Below are 20,944 nucleotides of genomic sequence, written 5' to 3'. Positions count from 1 at the left end.
ACACTTCCTAGTCAATTCTAACTCACCTTTGATACTTATTTTGCTCTTCTATCACATGAAACCAGTCTTAGACTCTTGGCTATTAAAACTCATCTCATTAGTACAGCTAAATCTTTTTGGTTAACCTCTATTTATACTAACACAATACTAAAACTTATTAAACCAATAAACATTAACAAACATATATATATCTATTTATTCAAACTTTTATGTTTATCTCCTTATTCAATATTTATCTTTGTACTCTATCCTGATCCAAATTACTCCCAACAACCAACTGAAACCTTCCATTCTTGTCCACAGCAATAACTACCACTTCCATTTATAAATATATCACCACCCAACACCTTTGTCTCCATCCCAATACACTTCCAAAAACTTAACTTCACTTCAAACCCACAATATGGGAAGCCCTCCTTCCGCCTTAATCACACTCTCAGAATCTTCAAACTCCAAAGACTTCAACCATCTCCACCCCGAAGACTTTCGCGAAAAAGCCCTCAAAGCGGTCGATTTCATCACTGATTACTACAAAAATATCGAAAACTACCCGGTTCTTAGCCAAGTTCAACCTGGTTACCTCAAAAACCGCTTGCCCAAGACCCCACCCGACACACCCGAATCATTCGACACCATACTAAAAGATGTCCAAAAAGATATTATCCCTGGCATCACACATTGGCTAAGTCCAAACTTCTTTGCATACTTTCCAGCTACGGTAAGTTCCGCAGCATTTATTGGGGAAATGTTGTGTACTTGCTTTAATGTGGTTGGGTTCCATTGGGTTGCTTCACCGGCTGCAACGGAGCTAGAGATGGTGGTGATGGACTGGCTCGCGGTTATGCTTCACCTCCCGGAAAGCTTCATGTTTTCGGGTTCGGGAGGTGGGGTTTTGCAGTCCACCACAAGTGAGTCGACTTTGTGCGCGCTTGTGGCAGCTAGAGATTGTGTACTTAATAATATTGGAACCGAATGTATCGGGAAGCTAGTCGTGTACGGATCAGATCAAACTCACTCCATGTTCAAGAAAATATGCAAGGTAGCTTGTATTGATTTGGAGAATATAAGGTCGGTACCAACACGTGTGGAGGATGAGTTTTCTCTTGATCCTGAAACCCTCAGAAAAGTCATTGAAGCTGACGTGGAACATGGTTTGGTCCCAGTTTTTCTCTGTCTTACAATTGGGACCACGTCCACGACTGCAGTGGACCCTGTTAAAGACCTTGCTGACGTGGCAAACAAGTATAATATGTGGGTTCATGTGGATGCGGCTTATGGTGGAAACGCATGCATATGTCCGGAGTATAGACATTATCTTGATGGAATTGAGCGAGTTGACTCACTGAGTTTGAGTCCGCATAAGTGGCTACTCAGTTACTTGGACTGTTGTTGTTTATGGGTGAAAACTCCTGGTTTGATTGTTGACTCACTGAGTACAAATCCAGACTACTTAAGTAACGAGCATAGCGAGTCGGACTCGGTGGTGAGTTACATGGGCTGGTAAATCGGGACGGGACGAAGGTTCAAGTCTCTACGGTTATGGTTTATCCTACGAAGCTACGGTGTTGAAAATTTACAAAATCATATTCGGTCAGATGTTCGAATGGCGATAACATTTGAACGCCTTGTGAAATCAGATGTGAAGTTTGAGATTGTTGTACCACGACTGTTTTCCTTGGTGTGTTTTCGGTTAAAACAGTTTAACGGATTTGACTCGAGCTACACTGAGTTGCTAAACAAAAAGCTACTTGAGCGAGTGAACTTGACAGGGCGAGTTTACCTGACTCGCGCGACAGTGGGCGGGATTTATTTGCTGAGGTTTGCGGTGGGCGGTACGTTCACAGAAGAACGTCATGTGATTAGTGCTTGGGGTTAATAAGGGACATGGCTAATACCATGGTTAACGAGTACTAAGCTGAAATATGAAGGAAATAATAATGAACAAGATAAAATAGATGGATTTTAAATTTACAAGATGTATAATTGAATAATAAATTAAGTTGTTGTAGTTGACTAAAAGAATCCAATTAATAGAAACATCTTAAGCTATGGTAGATGATAATAAATGTTCAAGCACAACCAAAACACATGAGCTTGAGCTTTGTTTCCTCAGAAAATCTGTGAAGATTAAGCAAAGCACGCTTAAATCATCGATTGCAGAAATAACACACATGAGATCTGATGGAAACTTGCATCAAAAGATTACTAAACATGAGGCATCATTTTACTAGAAAAGAAACATAACGGAATTATTAGATAACTAAAAAAGAAACAAATCTTATAGGCAGCAAAAAATATTCAAAACAACAATCTTCCTGCTACCGGTTAACGAAAATGAAACTACTTCATTATCTTTTAAAACCACCTTAGTGTCAACAGATTTGTAACCTAAAGAGTCAATAAATTTAAAAGTTCAGTTTACAGATTATACGACTATCAAACGCTTAAACATAGTTAAAAAAACATAAGCAACCCTCTATATACCATAGCTGGTTTCATAATCACAACTGCACCTATTTGTTAGATCTACCATCATAATGATGCATAATTCGACTTTTCTAATCTAGAAAGATCGTAACAGTTTGCTTATCTGTCACACCTATCCAATTATCGGTCCAAAAGAAAACGTCTCTGCCCCTCTGCCTTTAGGCAGTTATGAACATTGAGCTTATAACTAATTCCTTTTCCAAGCTGCCAATGTCTATCCACACCCCCCGGAATATTCTTTTTGAGTGGGATCGTTTTTGACCATCAGTTGCGAGTGGTCCGATTTGAACATCCACAGCCAATTAGAAAGTAGTGCCAAGTTTGCCTCTCGAATACCACTCACACCAAGTCATTCATATTTCTTTGGAGCCATGATTCTACTCCAAGCAACCCAATATATCTTCCTAATATTATTTTTGGCAACCATAAAAAATTCCGTCTTATTCCTTCAAGCATCTTTACCAGGGCCTTATAGATAGCCATGTAGTACAATGGTAAACTTCCCATAACAGCTTTCACTAGAGTGAGTCGACCCGCAAAGGAAAGTGAACTAGCTTTCCGATTTGACAATTTGGAATGAATCTGTCTATAACCATAAAAAATTCCGTCTTATTCCTTCAAGCGGCTTTACCACGCTTACCAGGGCCTTGTAGATAGCCATGTAGTACAACGATAAACTTCCCATAACAGCTTTCACTAGAGTGAGCCGACCCGCAAAGGAAAGTGAACTGGCTTTCCAATTTGACAATTGGGAACTGAATCTGTCTATAACAGGTAAGCCCGACTAGTGAAAGAAAACTCACCCGAATTACACCGTGCAATGATGCTATACAATATTGCCATTACTAAAATTAACCACAATTAGTTTCATTATTTATTGATTCAAAATATACTACAGATATATTATATAACTGTTCTTGTCACTCAAATAACATCAATTCATGAATATTCATGCACAACCAAAACACATGAGCTTAGTTTCCACCATTATCTATTCAGACTAAGCATGCCTGATGCATCGCTTGCGGAAATAAAATGCATGAAATTTGATGGAAAACTTACATTGAAAGATAACCGAACTAACTATCGTAAATTCAGAACCAGAATAACTAACAGAGAAACAAATCTGGCTAGGCTGCATCATATACTGAAAACAACAATGTTTTTGCTACTGGTTAACGGAATTCATACAACTTCATCATCTTTTAAAACAACCTTAGTAATTCAAAATATCCAGATTTGAAACTTAAATAATCAATAAATATAAAAGTTCCAACTTATAGATAATACAACTCTTAATCGCTTAAACATAGTTTCAAAAAACATAAGCAACCCTTAAAAACAATAGTTGGTTTCGTAATCACAACTGCACTAATTATCAAATCTTCTTTCATAATGATGCAAATACAACAATTTACAACATTTCCGGTTTCATTTCTATTGCTTTGACCTTTTTTCGTGATCTTCTGAATTATAGAGCCACGATGAATACTTGAACTCTGTCTTCTCATTGCAAGCATGTCTACTCTTAGTTCTCGAGAGAGACTCTATGTCATCGTCATCATCATCATCATCAATCAAAATGATCTCATGCAAGTTGTGTTCTATTTTTCTCTTGGGGCCCACATGTTCACTAACTTTCCTAGAGCTTTCTGTGACACATAAAAGTATACCATAAGATTTTGGACCATAGATTGCTTTTATTCAAAACTAGACACCAAGATATAAAATAAGCAAACTAAATCATAACAATCAGATAATTGAAAGAAGAATGAAAAAGTAAGAAATTTATACCGGCAGCATAATCTGTATCCATGAGTATTTTCTCTGAACTCGAAACCTTAGCATCGGATTCCAAAGATTTGTTCTCAAAAGCCCGAATTTTGCTCTCGTACTCAGAATTCCGCTTCATCATGGCATCAAAATCTCTTTGTTTTCTCTGCAACTCTTCATTTAGCTTTAGATTCGCATGAACCATAGCTTCCGTCTTCATTTTTAACTCCAAAGATTGCTTCTCATAATCCTGAATTTCTCCTTCATATTCTACCTTCACCTTCATCGCCGCTTCAATATCGTTTCCTTTCATCTTCAATTCTTCAGTTAACTTCATAGTCTCCAAAACCAGTAATTTCTTCTCCTCTTCAGCCTTCAATTTAAACGTCTCATATTCAGCATTCACCTTGACGTTTCGTTTAGTCTTCAACGCATCATTCAGCTTCAAAATGAGAAGTTGTTTCTCCTCCTCAGCCTTCTTTTTAACCTCCAAATCATCCAAATACCGCTTCTCGTAATCCCTAATCTTTATCCCTTTCTCGACATTCACCATCTTGACTGCATCAATCAGGGTCTGTTTCGTCTTCAACTCATTATTTAGCTTCAGATTCTCCGCAACCAGTGAATCTTTCTTCTCTTCACCCTTCTTACTCAACTCCAAAACATCCAACACTTGCTTCTCGTAAACCCTAAATTGTTCCATGACGTCCGCATTCAGCTTCATCACATTATCAATCTCGGTTTGTTTCGTCTTCAATTCATTATTTAGCTTCAGATTCTCCGAAACCAGTGAATCTTTCTCCTCTTCATCCTTCTTTCTCAACTCCAAAACATCCGAAACTTGCTTCTCGTAAACCCTAAATTGTGCCATCACGCCCGCATTCAGCTTCATCACATTATCAATCTCGGTTTGTTTCTTCTTCAACTCATCTACATTCTCCGAAACCAGTTGATCTCTCTCTTCTTTAGCCTTCTTTTTTAAATCAACATACTTCTGATTCATATATTCTTCTCGGTCCCTCAACATTTTCGCTACGTGTTCGAACTCCTGCGGAAAGAAGGATGTTCGGAGCTGAAAAATAAGCTCATTCACAGTTGGAAATGCCGATTCCGATTCCGATACGCAATCGGCAACTGGGTTAGCTTCAGAATTCATTTTGCTATAATATACGAAGATCGATCAATTGCTTCAAAACCCTGATTTCTGAAAGATGGATAATTCGTATATGTGATACTACTATAATAAAAACGGTAGGCAATTAAATACAAAGATATTTTCATTAAGGCCCCCAACTTTATAGCCGTTAGCTATATTAATTAATATAAGTTTAAATACTTGACCGATTAAAAAACTTTTATTAACGAACCATAAATGTCTAAACAAAAATATTAATATCGAATCCTGTTTTTAATCGGATGTTATTTTGTTTTTTCATCACTTTGACTCACTGAGTTTGAGTTTGCATAGTGGTTACTCGGTTACCTGGACTGTTGTTGTTTATGGGTGAAAACTCCTGGTTTCATTGTAGAGTACTCGGACATGTTAAATAAAAAATAATAATTTTTGGGAATTATAGATATGTCAAACTAAGCATAGTTCACGTAAACAAGGTATCCTAGCCGACTCAGCGCCGCCTAGCCTAACTTTTGGCCAACTTTTTAAGACTTTTAACTGACATGAGAATTACGTTTTACTTTTTTAGTCAAAATCGGATCAAGTTAACGGACTAGATCCAATTTTAGCTAATGTTTGACCACCTTTGACCGATTCAGAGTAACTAGGCAAAGTTAGAGAAACTCACCTCGGCACCGTACCTTATAGCGATTACTCGTCAAGTACTCGGCCTTGTAGACCTACTTTTACAACCATGCTTTAGACCATTTCCATTGATGAACTAGTTTGGGTTGAAACACTACTTTCAAAAAAAAAACAAAGAAAAGAGCCTCAACTTAGGCCGAACCACTCGTGAAATCAACCTAGTTTGCCCACCACTTGCATGACCACTTGTCACTAGATTATAGGTTCATATTTTAATGTATTTTCTTTTTCTTTTCATACTAATTAATTTTAACACTAAAAATGTTTTTCTTTAATATCTTTAATTAATAAGTTTTTTAAAAAATCTAAAAACATAATCTTGTTTAGTTTGTTTTTGTTAACACACAGGTATAAACTTTATTAAAAAACAAAAGATCTCAAATAAAATATTTTTATAATAAAATAAATATTAATCATTACTGATTTTTTACATTGTCCGACACTTGTCAACTCCATATCGGTTTATAAGATTTTTTGGATAAAACTTATTATCTAAACAATCAAACATTAAATAAAGGAATTATTTTTTATATTTCTAAACACTTTTAATAAAAAAACAACAATTATTAATAAAACAATTATAAATTATATTTATTTACTAAAAAGTAATGAAGTTTGGTTTGCTAACGAGTGTGAAAAGTTTGGTTTGGTTGGATTGGGTTGGTGGAAGAGAGAAAAAATAATTTTATAACAAAGATTGGGTTGGGTTGGTTTGTGAATAAGAATGGTCTTAAGAAACAAACATAGCGAGTTGGACTCCATGGTGAGTTACTTGGATTGGCAAATCGGGACGGGCCGAAGGTTCAAGTCTCTACGTTTATGGACTATGGTTCATTCTACGTAGCTACGGTCTTGAAAATTTACAAAATCATATTCGGTTAGTTGTTCGAATGGAGATAACATTTGAACGACTTGTGAAATCGGATGTGAAGTTAATTTGAGGTTGTTGTACCACGATGGTTTTCCTTGGTTTGTTTTCAGTTAAAACAATTCAACGGGTCTACCTCAGGGTATACTGAGTTGCTAAACAAAAAGCTACTCAAGCGAGTTAACTCAAGGGTTTGAAGAAATAATCTTGTTAAAGTTTTTAAGAGTTTGAGTCTGAGCTAGTTTAGTTTATTTAATTAGGAATTAATCTTTGTTATTTAATTTAGTTTATTAGTTTTCTAATTTGAGTATAATCAGAAGTCTCAGTGAGCAAGTTACTAGTTTAGTATAAATAGATTGGTACGTTAATTATTTACGTGTGGGTCAAGTTTTCAGTTTTGTACTATAATAATAAAAAAAAGTCGAACGAGTTTTTCAAATATCGTGTGTTTTATGTTAGAGTTTGGGGCTTGATTTCCAATAGAGTTTGAGTCTAAGCTAGTTTATTTTATTTAATTAGGAATTAATCTTTGTTATTTAATTTAGTTTATTAGTTTTCAAATTTAAGTATAATCAGAAGTCTCAGTGAGCAAGTTACTAGTTTAGTATAAATAGATTGGTACGTTAATGATTTACGTGAGGGTCAAGTTTTCAGTTTTCTACTATAATAATAAAAAAAGAGTCGAACGAGTTGTTCAAATATCGTGTGTTTTATGTTAGAGTTTGGGGCCTGATTTCCAATAGAGATTACATGACCCACACGACAGTGGGCTGGATTTATATGCTGAGGATTGTGGTGGGCGGCACACTCACAAAAGAGCGTCATGTGATCAGCGCTTGGAAGTTAATAAAAGACATGACAAATACTATGGTAAATAAGTATTCAGTTGAATCTATCTATTCTAATAAAATAAAATAAATAAGCAATTCATTATTAGCATAACTTCCCGTTGAATTTTCTATTTTTAGTGAAAATATATTTATATCAGTATAATCAAAACGTATTAATCAATCTTTTAATTAAATAACTAATTATCTAAATTATAGGGATAAAAATATGTGGATATCTTTATCAATATAATCAAAATATTGATATTTTAAATGAAATTAGATCTACCTTTTTACAAATCAATTTATATACATTTTGAGTGTATGATTGATATTTTTAATGAAATTAGATATGTCTTTTTATAAATCAATTTATATACATTTTGAGTGTATAATATTAATGTGGTAAAATTAAATGAACGGTTTTTATAAGTCTAAGATTATAAGGACAAAAAGAAACTGTGAATGAATAACAATATTATTCTCTTATATTCATTCAACCTCCATGGATCCATAGAGTTTTCATCCACCTCTTACGAAACCGTAACGCAAAAGCGTATTTTATTCTTCCTAATTTTATATATGATGTTCTTTTTTATGTCATTCATAATGAAACATCTTATCATCTTTTGTTAGAATTCGTCACTTTATTAAAAAGTATAATTACAACTTATAAAATCATTAAGTGCATTTTTTCGTGATTCTGAAGAAATTAATTGAGAATACACCATTCGTATGTATATTCCATTAGAATATATATAACTTGAACTTATAAAACCATTTAAATATAGGTTTTTTAAAATTTAAACATTTAATTTCTATAACTTAATTGTATTTCTTTTTAGCATCCCGTACACCACACGAGTTATAAAGCTAGTTAATATATAAAGGAAATAATTATGGAAAAGATAAATAGATGAAATAATTGAATAATAAATTAAGTTGCGAATTTTAGAAGTTTAGTAAAAGAATCCTATTTATTGAAACATCATATACTCTGACAGATCATAATATAATAGTTCTTGTCACCCAATTGACATCAACTCATGAATCTTCAAGCACAACTAAAACACATGAGCTATGTTTCCTCACAAAATCTATGTTGAATAAGCATGCATAATTCATCACTTGCGGAATGCATAAGATATGATGAAAAACTTGCATTGAAATATTACTAAACATGTGCCATCAAATTTACTAGAAAAAAACATAACTGAATTGTTAGATAACCGAAATATCGTAAATTCAGAAATAGAATAACTAACAAAGAAACAAATCTTATTGAGTGCAACAATTAAAACAACCTTAGTTCAACAATTTTATACCTAAATAGTCAATAAAGTTACAAGTTAGTGAATTTGACGGACCAATATTGACAAGTCAGTCATATATAGTTGGTTATGTTTCTTAACTACTATATGTTCCTAAGATGCGACTCGAAAATTAGGGGGGGGTGAATGTTGGTAATTAATTAAGTCAGGCATATTAGGTCCGGGCATAAGTATCTTATTATGATGTACAAGATTAAGGTGCTATATGGTAATTAGCCATAAGTTTGGCTATTGTACATAAATGTCAAGTAGTTGGACATTTATGTCAAATTGTTGAACATGAATGAATCTAGTTGGCCGTATGTAAGTGTGGTTGGCTAACTAGTATAAATGTATCTTAGAGATAGATATAACCCATCAAAGTTTATCATATTAACATTTTGAGTATAGTTTACTTGATATAATAACTAGGATATAGCCCGTGTTGCACACGGGTTGAAAAACATATCAATAAACCATAAAATTTCATAACTCACATTTTAAATAAAGAAAAATATTTAACATAAGTTTGTACCAAAATATTAAGCATTCAGATTGTGTACATAAAGACTTAATACTTACACAAACTTAATATATACTTAAAAAAAACGAAGACGTAAACATGTTGTAATCATATTAGCCCATCATCAACTTCTTCAACATTCCACCAAAAGAAAGACATTTTGCTTCACAACCTGAAAAACAAAATAAACCAAGATATAATATTTTATAATATGGAACTTATTTGGAATATCAACAAAATAATCTACAATCGGTTATCAAATATATGTGGGTTTTATTTTAGGCATTAATCTTGAAATTTAAACATAATAATAAAAAATTATAAATTGGTCAAATAAAAAACATGTAAAGTTTCTTGAGATTGAAAAGTATAAAATCTTTTAATGTTGTAAAGAATTAGTCAAATAATGTTTGCTGAGACTGTGATACGACTACAAATAGATTATATGATTATTAATTGATAAATTAGAATTATAGTATTTCTTAATATAATTTGGAATGAAGTTCACACATACATACATGATTTGTATATTAACAAAAACATATAATTATTCAAAAACCGTAATAAATAAATGTACAAGTTATTATAAATGAATTTATAATTTAACTATTGTTTTATAGACATTAAATTTGTAGTTAGATATATAAAATCCAAGGTTATTCAATTTTATGAATAATTAAACTTTTGTTATAGACATTAAATTAGTACATTTGTATTATACTAATTGTACTAAATAATTTTGACATAATTTCAAAATATAAAAAAATTGATTAATTAGTCAATTTCAAAAAATTATGTAAAGGTTTTGATTCTTGAAATATTATAATCGGGAGCTTAATTTAGACATTCATTTTTAGTTATAATTAAAAAATAGTCAAATATAAGAAAACTGAAAGTTTGTTGAGATTGTATACTATGAAAAGTTTCTTAAAATTTTGTATTCAATCGAGTTTAAATATGTTATGAGTATTAACCATAAATTAAGCAGTTATATTGACTATTTAAAATTTGAAAGTTCACTATAAATTTGAAATGATTAATTTCAAATTTCATATTTCGTATTTAAGAAACAACTTATTCTATTTTTAATAACATTAAATGAGTATGCTAATTTGAATTTCGAACAGAAGATTGAATTATTAATTGAGGAGTTTATTTTTAAACATTAATTTTAACATTCAGGTGTAATTAAAATTGGTCAAATATAAACAAATAGAAAGTTGGTGATGCAGCGGTATAAACGAAATGAAGATCGAATCACGTTGATTCGGTGAATACCCGTGACGAACTTCGAAACTCCCAAATCCCACCCAAAGGTTCTAGGGAAAATGAAGAGAAAATTGATAATTATTAAAATTCAAGTCTAACTTTTGGAATTACATTACAAGCATATAAAAAGACTTCCAAATACGAAATGGGCCTAAAATGGGCCATGGGCCCAACACAAACCCAAAAACAAAAAGATAAAAAGTGCTGAAAAAAGATAAAAAAAGCCCAAAACTTTATTTATGAGGCGTTTTTGGGCTTCAGACACGGGCCAAACCGCCGTAGGCTATTTGCCACAATGGGCTCCTCGTCTCAAGCTTCGATTTGACTGGTAATAGGCCTGAAACGGAGCTTCGTGGGCGTTTATGACCGTTCGTCATGTTTTATACTTCGATCATACTCCCAAGGTCTGCCCAACAACAAGTGACACGCATCCCTAGGAACCACATCACACACAACATCATCTTTATATGTGGTCCCAATAGAAAAAGAAACAAGGGCCTTTTTAGAGACCGTTACCTCCCCCCCCCCCCCCCCTTTTAAGCCACTGAAGCGTGTAAGGCTTCTGGTGACTCTCCGTCTTCAAGGCCAACTTTTGGGTTGCCTCTTCAGAAATCAGATTGTCACAACTTCCAGAATCGATAACAAACGTGCAAACCTTCCCCAAAATGGTACATGTGGAGTGGAAGATATTATGTTTAAGCCATCCGTCTCCATCAGCCTTTGGTGTATAGCAAGAACGCCTAACCACCAAATTCACCCCCACATCACCGGTCACAAACTCCTCCTCGTACTCGGGTTCTTCATCATACTCTGGGGCCTTTTCATATTCTTCATACTGTTCATCTTCGGATTCAAAAAGCAAGTGCCTCTTACCCGCCTGTTTACAGTCAACTTACCGGTGACCCGTCTCAGCAAATTTGAAACACTTCACCGCGCTACTACTAGCCCCCTTAGAAGTCGACCCAATGTTGTTGGCCCCCGACCTCTGTTGACCACGCACGACACGAGGTCCTCCACTACCCGACCCCGAATTTCCTCCAGAACGGGCTGGTGAATACGAACCGCCCACCCGACGGTTTTGTTTTTCAAAAGCCAAGGCCCTTTGGTATGCCTCGGCGACCATTAACGGATCAAAAAGATTTACAGAGTCCATGATCTAAACCCTTAAACCTCCAATATACCAAGCAACGAGTTGTTCATCGGTTTCTTGAATATCATTACGAGAAATCAAATGATAAAACTCGGTCGTATATTCATCAACCGACCTGGATCCGTGTTTCAGATTCTGCAAACGTTAGATACATCAACCATTGAAAGTTGTGAGGTAAAAAAGTGTCCCGCAAACACTTTCTCATCTTGGCCCATGTCACGATCCTTGACTTCCCGAGTCTATTTCGTGTCATCTTCAACTGTTGCCACCATGCTGAAGCCCTCCCACGTAGCCTGGTAGCGATCAAAGAGACCCGCTTATTTTCAGGGACCTCTCGGAACTCAAACACCTCTTTTACAATAACCAACCAATCAATGAACCCTTCCGGATCCAAACTAGTCCCATCAAATTCCAGGATATCAGTTCGGATCTCAGCATCCCAACGCCGGTTGCCATCACCAGGTTTTTGCCTTGGTCCCCTCTCGTACCCCTCTTCGAAAGACGAACCATCATGACCAAAAAATGGATTATCGAAGTCACGCCCCTCCCTATTTTCAGGGACCTGTCTTCTACGATTCATCAAGTCAGCCATTCGATCAGTGAGTTGATCGACCACTTGATCCAATCGTTGCTCCACCCGCGCCATAAATCGTTGTTCCAACTCGCGTTCGTAAACTTCATCGAGTGGCCTGTGTTATCTCCTTGGAGGCATTTTCGAGCCAGGAATTCGGCTTTGATACCCACTGATGCAGCGGTATAAACGAAATGAAGATCGAATCACGTTGATTCGGTGAATACCCGTGACGAACTTCTAAACTCCCAAATCCCACCCAAAGGTTCTAGGGAAAATGAAGAGAAAATTGATAATTATTAAAATTCAAGTCTAACTTTTGGAATTACATTACAATCATATAAAAAGACTTCCAAATACGAAATGGGCCTAAAATGGGTCATGGGCCAAACACAAACCCAAAAACAAAAAGATAAAAAGTGCTGAAAAAAGATAAAAAAGGCCTAAAACTTTATTTATGAGGCGTTTTTGGGCTTCGGACAGGGGCCAAACCTCTGTAGGCTGTTTGCCACAATGGGCTCCTCGTCTCAAGCTTTGATTTGACTTGTAATAGGCCTGAAACGGAGCTTCCTGGGCCAAGTTTTCCCCGTTTTCGTTGGCCACCTTTGGAGACACGATTATGGGCCTTCAAATATAACATGACCTGTTCGTCAATACTTGGGCCTTCATCAGTTGGTTGAGATTGAAAATATGGAAAAATTTTAAATTCCTTTGAGATTGGTCAAATAATTTTAGCTAGATTTAAGGTAATTAAATGACTATGTTAATTAACTTGAATATTAATTAATTTGAATTTCAAATAAAAGATTGTTTATAATGACTATCTTCATTTGAAATTTAAGTATACAAATATATAAAAAAGGAAATAAATAAATGTACATTTTATTATAAAATTATATTGTTAACATAAACCTACAATTCTAAAAGTATATTCAAATAGTAAAACTAATGTCAAATATATATAATACTAAGAGTGGGAGTATTGTGTTTCTAAATTTGTTCTTCATGCATATATTGTTGTACCCTCCCTCTTTGTTGTGATGTTTTTATTTATTTTTATTTTTTTGGTTTTATATTTTAGCACCAACAATTTTCATAGATTACAAACATGTCATAATATTTTTCCGTTTTAATCCCTAACATTTTTCACTTTCAATTTTGGTCTCATATACTTTTCATCCTTCACAATTTTTTGTTAACATTTCGGTCTAAATTTAACGACTTAACACGCTGCAACGCGTGTGTGTGGTTCATCTTTTTTATGTCCATTTTTCCCGTTTAACAGTCCCATCACAACGCGTAGATGTTAAATTGACTTGGTTATTTTTTTATATATTATGCTTTAGACTAATTTTACGACGCAAATGAGCGTATGTGCTTCAACATTCTTTACGTCTACTTTTTGTTCGGTTTTCATAATGGTTAATGAAAGTTACTCGCCGTTGGTGATGGGAAGGTGACCGAATGCAATGGTGGTGATGATGGTAACTTCATGCTTTCGAGTTGTGTGGATATGCACATACACGTTTTACACCCCACCGCAACGCGGGTGGTGTTACTACTAGTTTCAATATAAAAATGGGAATCCTGACATGTTTACTAAAAATGTTAATCATGACATGTTAAGTAAAAAATGATTAACTTGACTAGTTCCTTTAACTAAAATGGTATTTTTGACTTTGTTTTTCTGTTAAAGTGGTCTTAAGTTCACCAAACCAAATTAATAGGTTACAAACACAATATATCATGAATCGCAACGCCTCAAAAGTAAACTAATGTCACGGGAATACTAATAACAAAATCATATTGAACATTAAAGAAATAATACTAACCATAATTAGTAATGAGTGATTTAATTCGCCTTCTATTACTCTATAATTATAAAAAAATAACTTGGGTGTTTTGGAAAGCATTAACGTAGTCAAATCTGTTAAATTTATAAGTGTTTTGGAAAGTATTAACATAATCAAATCAGTTAAATTTATAAGTGTTTTGGAAAACATTAATATCAAATCAATTAATTTTATAACTATCATGAAAAGCATTAATATAGTCAAATCAATATATTTTATGACTATTTTAGAAAACATTAATAGTCAAATCGTTTGATTTTTTGTAATATTATCATAATATAAGGTAAATTGTATTAATATAGAATTGTTTTGATAAAATTATCAATATATTATAAACGAAATTTTGGTTAGTAACCGTAATAATCAACAATAAATACAATAAAAATTAATATCACATAATAATTGAATTACCAATTATGGAAGATTTGAATAATGTGAACAAATATAAAATTAATGTTATACAGTATAACCAGAATAATTACCAATAGCTGGAAATAATGAATAATATGAAATAATGACAAAGAAAATGAATTGACAATGTAATAATGAATAATATGAGAATCGACAATTAGAGTATCAAATAAACCTTATCGGAAAACTATAATAGTTCAACATCTCTATTGAATCTTGGATTTTGATACATAACCTAAAGAGATTATAAGAAAATCATATAATAATTAAAATCAATACAAACAAAAACGAAAAAAAAAATTGTCAATAAAAATATGAATAATATGATAATAAGCCATTAGCGTATCAAATAAAACTTTAGAGAGAGAGAGAGAGATATTAAAAAGATTAATAGCTAAGGTTCCCAATCTTAAGGTTTATATAATGTGAATGAGATGATTTTACATTAATAAGAAAGGAAACATGTGACTTGACAATGACATGACATTGAGGTGGACACCCTTGAATGATTCCATGTGTACACATTGTATTGTTTTAATAGTATTGTAAGATAAGTGAAGTTCCATATATTACTCAGTTAGTTTATTTGATTGTCCATGACTTGATCGATGCGTGTATTTAGGTACGACACCCTTTTGTACCGCGTTTGTTTTTGTTTTTCTTTTCCAAATATCTAATGTTTTGGTATCGGTACAAATAACATATTAGTTAAATCAATATGGCTACCGGTACGTGACGGGTATCAAGTTGGATAAATTTGTATGGTTACTGATACGTTACTGGTATTACCAACATCACAACCAAAAATAGTGCCAAAACCAAATGTAAACGTGTACACAATACCGAAATACCTGTACATATTCTAAATGGGCACAAACTTCCGAAACACCTGTACACGTTTGTGTTGAATACCGAAAATCTAAAATCTTGGTATTGATACCCATACCGGGTAGGCTAAATCCTTAGGGTTAGAGTACATGTACGAGTATTTGGGAAAAAAACCTCATCCTTAGTTTGCGGTCACTCTGGCCATGAGATTAATGCTTGGGAGTTAATAACACAGTGTATAATGGCTTTGACTAATTGTTAAGTTTGAATGTCACAAAGAAGTAGATATGCAAAAATGAATTTGCTAAAGCCCATTTTAAATCAAGTATAGTGGTTTTAAATTTTAACTTGTAACATCCTACTTTCGGTTATATTAATAAAATAAAGTTCGTTTATTTTATAGCTGGTCGTTATCGGTTTAGTTGAATAGAATACGAGATGGACTTGGGTTGGGTAAATGGATATGGGTTATGGACTTGGGTTATGGAGGAATGAAGGAAAGACCATGGGCTTAAGCCCATGATCAAAAATATATATACCCTTAATCCTCCATTTAATTCATTTACACATATCCCTTACACCATCCAAAACACACACTTAAGATTCTCTCTCTAGTTCTCTCTCTCTAAACCGATATCAAGAAGGAAACTGAAAGCCGACCCGAGGTAATGATAGTATTTTATTGTTTGAGCTTAAATCCGTTAGATATAATCATGAAACGACGAGCCGACACCGTTTAAACCGTTTAAATCACGAGATCCGGGTGGAATCGGGTATAAACCGAACCTATGATGAGCTTAGGGATCACCCTAGCTCAGATCTGGATCGAACGGGGCGAAAAACGGCGAAAAACGAGTTGAAACTCGTTTTTCCGGTGAGTTCGCGCTTTTCCGGCGGCTTTCCGGCAATGGCGGCGCCGGAAAAGTTAATACGAGGTTACGGGTGTCAGGGAATGTTCTGACATCCCCTGACTTAACCCTAGTTCGCTAGGGAGTAATTGACGAATTAGAAGCGATTCGCTAGCTGATTCGTCTAAGGGAATATAACGAACTAGCTTTGATTCGTGTACTAAATCGTTAAGGAAAGATTAACGAACTAGCTGTAGTTCGTATCCAATTCGTTAAGGGAAAGGGATAACGAATCACCCTTGATTCGTTATAGCCAGTTCGTTAAAGGAGATAACGAATTAGAAGGTCCAATTCGCTACTTGGACTGGTTTGCTACATGGACTGATTCGTTAAGAGTCCAGTTCGTTAAAAGTCCAATTCGTCTAAGTAACCAGTTCGTTAAAGGTTCCAATTCGTTACAAGAACCAGTTTGTCATGGCAAGTCAGTTCGTCAAGGATAGTTTACTGAAACGTATAATTATTATACAGTTAGTCGCGCACAGCTAAAGAAGGGGATAACCGTAAACGGTGAACGCAACCGTCTTGAGGTGAGTTTCTAGCCCCACTTCCTTGTTATGTTTTCGGGGCAGTGTGCATACTCGATGTGATAGTTAATACACTTATCTTAAGTGGTAAGTGTATGCCTTGTATGATTTATGTATGATGATTGTCTAACGGTACGTGAACGACCTTCGGATATTGCATGTACCGTCAGGTGGTAGTTAAGATATGATTGATAAGTGTGATGAAAGATATGATGTATGTATGAGTATATGATGTATGCATAATGTATGTATGTTATGATAATGGTACATGAACGCTCTTCGGAGATTGCATGTATTGTCAAGGAAAGTATGTATGAACAGGTACGGTACAGCTACCCGAAACAAAGGGACCAGACCCTAATAATATCTGTGATGGTAGGGACCAGGCTCTAATAATATCTGTGATGTTAGGGACTAGACCCTTATAATATCTGTGATGATAAGGACCAGACCCTTATAATATCTGTGAGGTTATAGGGCGAAAGGCTCTTTAAAACGTATGATTATGTATGTAAAGAAAGTATGAAGGTAAGAATGAAAGCATATGCACTTATGTGTGCATGAAAGAAAGTTAAGAGGTTAAGTATGAAATGTAAGAAGGTATCGTATGATTATGTGATTAACTAGAACTCACTCAGCATAGCTGACTTTTAGTATGCACGCAGGTGAGTAGAATGAGGCAGGTAGCTTGAGGAGGACACATGGCAGAGTTGGACGAAGCTGGCATCTGAAGATTTTGCTATGATGTTTTATTTTAAAAGACTATGTTTTGTTTTTAAATGACCATGAATGCTCGATAAGACAAGAATTATGGCTATGGAATGTAATGGTTTGAATGTATTTAATGTTCCGCGAATGTTTTAATTAACTCTGATATTTAGGACTGCGTTTATGAGTAAATCCAACACGAAAGTAGGGCTACCGGTAACGGGGCCTTACATAACTAATAGCATTTATTACTCATTTATTATTTTTTATTTGTTTGTTTTATTATTCAACAAACATAATAATTTAAATAATAAAAATCATACAGTGAAATACATAATCAATAAAAAAAATAAAAGTTATAAATACATAGAAATGAAAAATCGATACTTGAAATAAGAATAAAAAACAAATGATACCTGAAATAAAAAATGATACATAAAATAATGACAAAAAAAGATATAGGAAGATATTTAAGGGAAAAAAAGAGAGAGAAAGTATGGTTAAAAATACATGAAGTTTCAAATAATTTTTGATAACTTTCTTTTAAGTAACTAACCTTTGAAAGTAGGGATGCTCATGAGTCGAGCCGAACCGAGCGAAGGCTTGCTTGTTGCTTGGCTCGTTTACAACCGAACCGAAAGGCTGAAATTCGAACTGTGTGAAAACCCAAACAAGCCAAAATTGAATCGAGCATTTTTCGATAGAAAATCGAGCGATTTCGAGCATTATTTATTTCTTTTTCACTATAAAATTTTCAGTAAAATACAAGTTTAAAGGTTGTAATTATATATTTGATATATAAATTAGTAGTTTTTAAAGAAACGTGTAATAGATTGTAAAATTTAATTAAAATTAAGTTTGAAGTGAGATAAAATGATCATGTAAACAAACTTGTAGTATATTAAAAACTTGAAGTGAACAAATAAAACTACAAATTGACGGAATAGGAAACATTTTCATGGGTTAAAAAAATTGTAAGCTTATATTTATGTGTTTGTCTATATATTTATATCTTTGTTCATATATAACTATATATAAAATAAATTAAAAATATTCGAGCCGAACGAACCAAGCATACCTTTGCTCGTTGCTTGGCTCATTTTTGCAAACCGAATCGGGCAGAGCAGTTTGTTTACAATCGAGCGAAAAAACGAGCGAGCATTTTCCGAGCAAGCGGCGAGCGAGTTCAAGCAACGAGTGGTTTGGAAGACCCTATTTGAAAGGGTGTGGGAAATTTAACAAGGAATGGCCAATTACATCATGTTTATTAGCGGCCCACTAATCCACTATATGCTAATACCAGTGCCAAACTACCACTACGTATAGTCTAGGGAAAATGGCCATTTGCTTTTGATCGAGTATTAATTTAGTTGAAATTATGTAATATATGATGCAAATAATTGTGTATGGGTTTAAATAAAAACTCATCTTAGAGAAAACTTAAAAACTCATAAAGAACTATTTTTAACTTTTTTAAAATAAAAAAATTATAGTTTTTTTCCATTATTCTTATATGTTGATATTGTTCAATAAAAAAAAACTTCGTCGTTGTAGTGCATACGTGTAATATTGTGGATTGCATATATGAAAGAGTGTTGTATTGCATAGAATACAACATTATTGCACATTTTTGATACACACTATTATATGTCTTACTATATTATTAAAGCAAACCTTCCACATGACATTATTCTAGGGTGTTTACATCAATGCCATATCATTGTCAAGTCACCTATTTTCTTTTCTATTATTGTCAAATCATCTCATACACCTTATTTAAATCTTAATATTTTCCAACCCTAATCATTTTAATCTCTCTCTCTCTTTCGGCTTATTACCTCATTTATTCCGGTAATGTAGATGGGTATTAATCGTTTTTCGGTAAGCTTATATTTTATATTCTAATGACCGATTTTGTTATATGATTTTCCGGTAAGGTTATATTTCGCTTTTCCGGTAATGCGATTCAAATTTTTCGGTTATAAATTAGAACATCAATTTTACATTTGTTCACATAATTCAATTCTTTCATAATTGGTAATTTATTTATTATGTGATATTATATATATATATATATGTATGTATATTAAAAACTAACATCCATTCGTCTCACTATTCATCCATCTTTCAATTATAGCCATACAAAATTTTAATCAACTTATTATCAACCAGACACTAATATACCATTTAACAACTAAAAGATATTCACTATTGATAAGATATACAACTTTTTTACCTTGGTATGCAAGTTCTTTAAGAATGTTACTTATTACATTTTTTATTTATTAAAAGTCATTATCAAACTTTTAGCCTCTTTTTTAAATGTGAGACTATAGTTTATATTTTTGTGCAATTTCTTCTATTGCATTTTTTACATTTTTTAATTACTACATTTTTTCACTTTTAACTTTTGCTAATACATATTTTTATGACGTACCATAACAAACCGAACAATTACGCCCAAGGTTTCACCGCAATGGGTTGACTTAAATCAACTACAAAGAGAACGCTTGGATTTTCTTTTGTTTTTTGTTGAACCAACAGATACATTAAAGTTTATTTGAGAATCAAGCTCGAGCCGCCGCAACGAGCGGGGAATTTGACTTGTTAATATTAATATTTAATTTTATCATTTTAGGTTATTCTTCAAAACAAGTGAATCTTTCTCCTCTTCACCCTTATTTCCCAACTCCAAAACATCCAACACTTGCTTCTCGTAAACCCTAAATTGTTCTATGACGTCCGCATTCAGCTTCATCACATTATCAATCTCCGTTTGTTTCGTCTTCAATTCATTATTTAGCTTCAGATTCTCCGAAACCAGTGAATCTTTCTCCTCTTCATCCTTCTTTCTCAACTCCAAAACATCCGAAACTTGCTTCTCGTAAACCCTAAATTGTGCCATGAAGTCGGCATTCAGCTTCATTACATTATCAATCTCGGTTTGTTTCTTCTTCAACTCATCCGCATTCTTCGAAACCAGTTGATCTATTTCTTCTTTAGCCTTCTTTTTTAAATCCAGATACTTGTGCTTCATATATTCTTCTCGGTCCTTCAACATTTTCGCTGCGTGTTCGAACTCCAGCGGAAAAAAGGATGTTCGGAGCTGAAAAAT

General features: G+C 33.7%; 1 pseudogene; it reads left to right on the top strand.

Annotated features, from left to right (window-relative positions):
* The first annotated feature begins 378 nt into the window (after window positions 1–378).
* LOC143574784 (tryptophan decarboxylase TDC2 pseudogene) lies at window positions 379–1,827 on the top strand (annotated as a pseudogene).
* Window positions 1,828–20,944: the final 19,117 nt, after the last annotated feature.

The sequence above is a fragment of the Bidens hawaiensis genome, unplaced genomic scaffold (genome assembly GCF_021521415.1).
Source record: "Bidens hawaiensis isolate Kalapana, Puna unplaced genomic scaffold, B.hawaiensis_p1.1 tig00027104_1, whole genome shotgun sequence".
NCBI classification, from domain to species: domain Eukaryota; kingdom Viridiplantae; phylum Streptophyta; class Magnoliopsida; order Asterales; family Asteraceae; genus Bidens; species Bidens hawaiensis.
The sequence above is the reverse complement of the archived record's forward strand: the minus strand, read 5'-3'. Positions and strand labels throughout refer to the sequence as shown.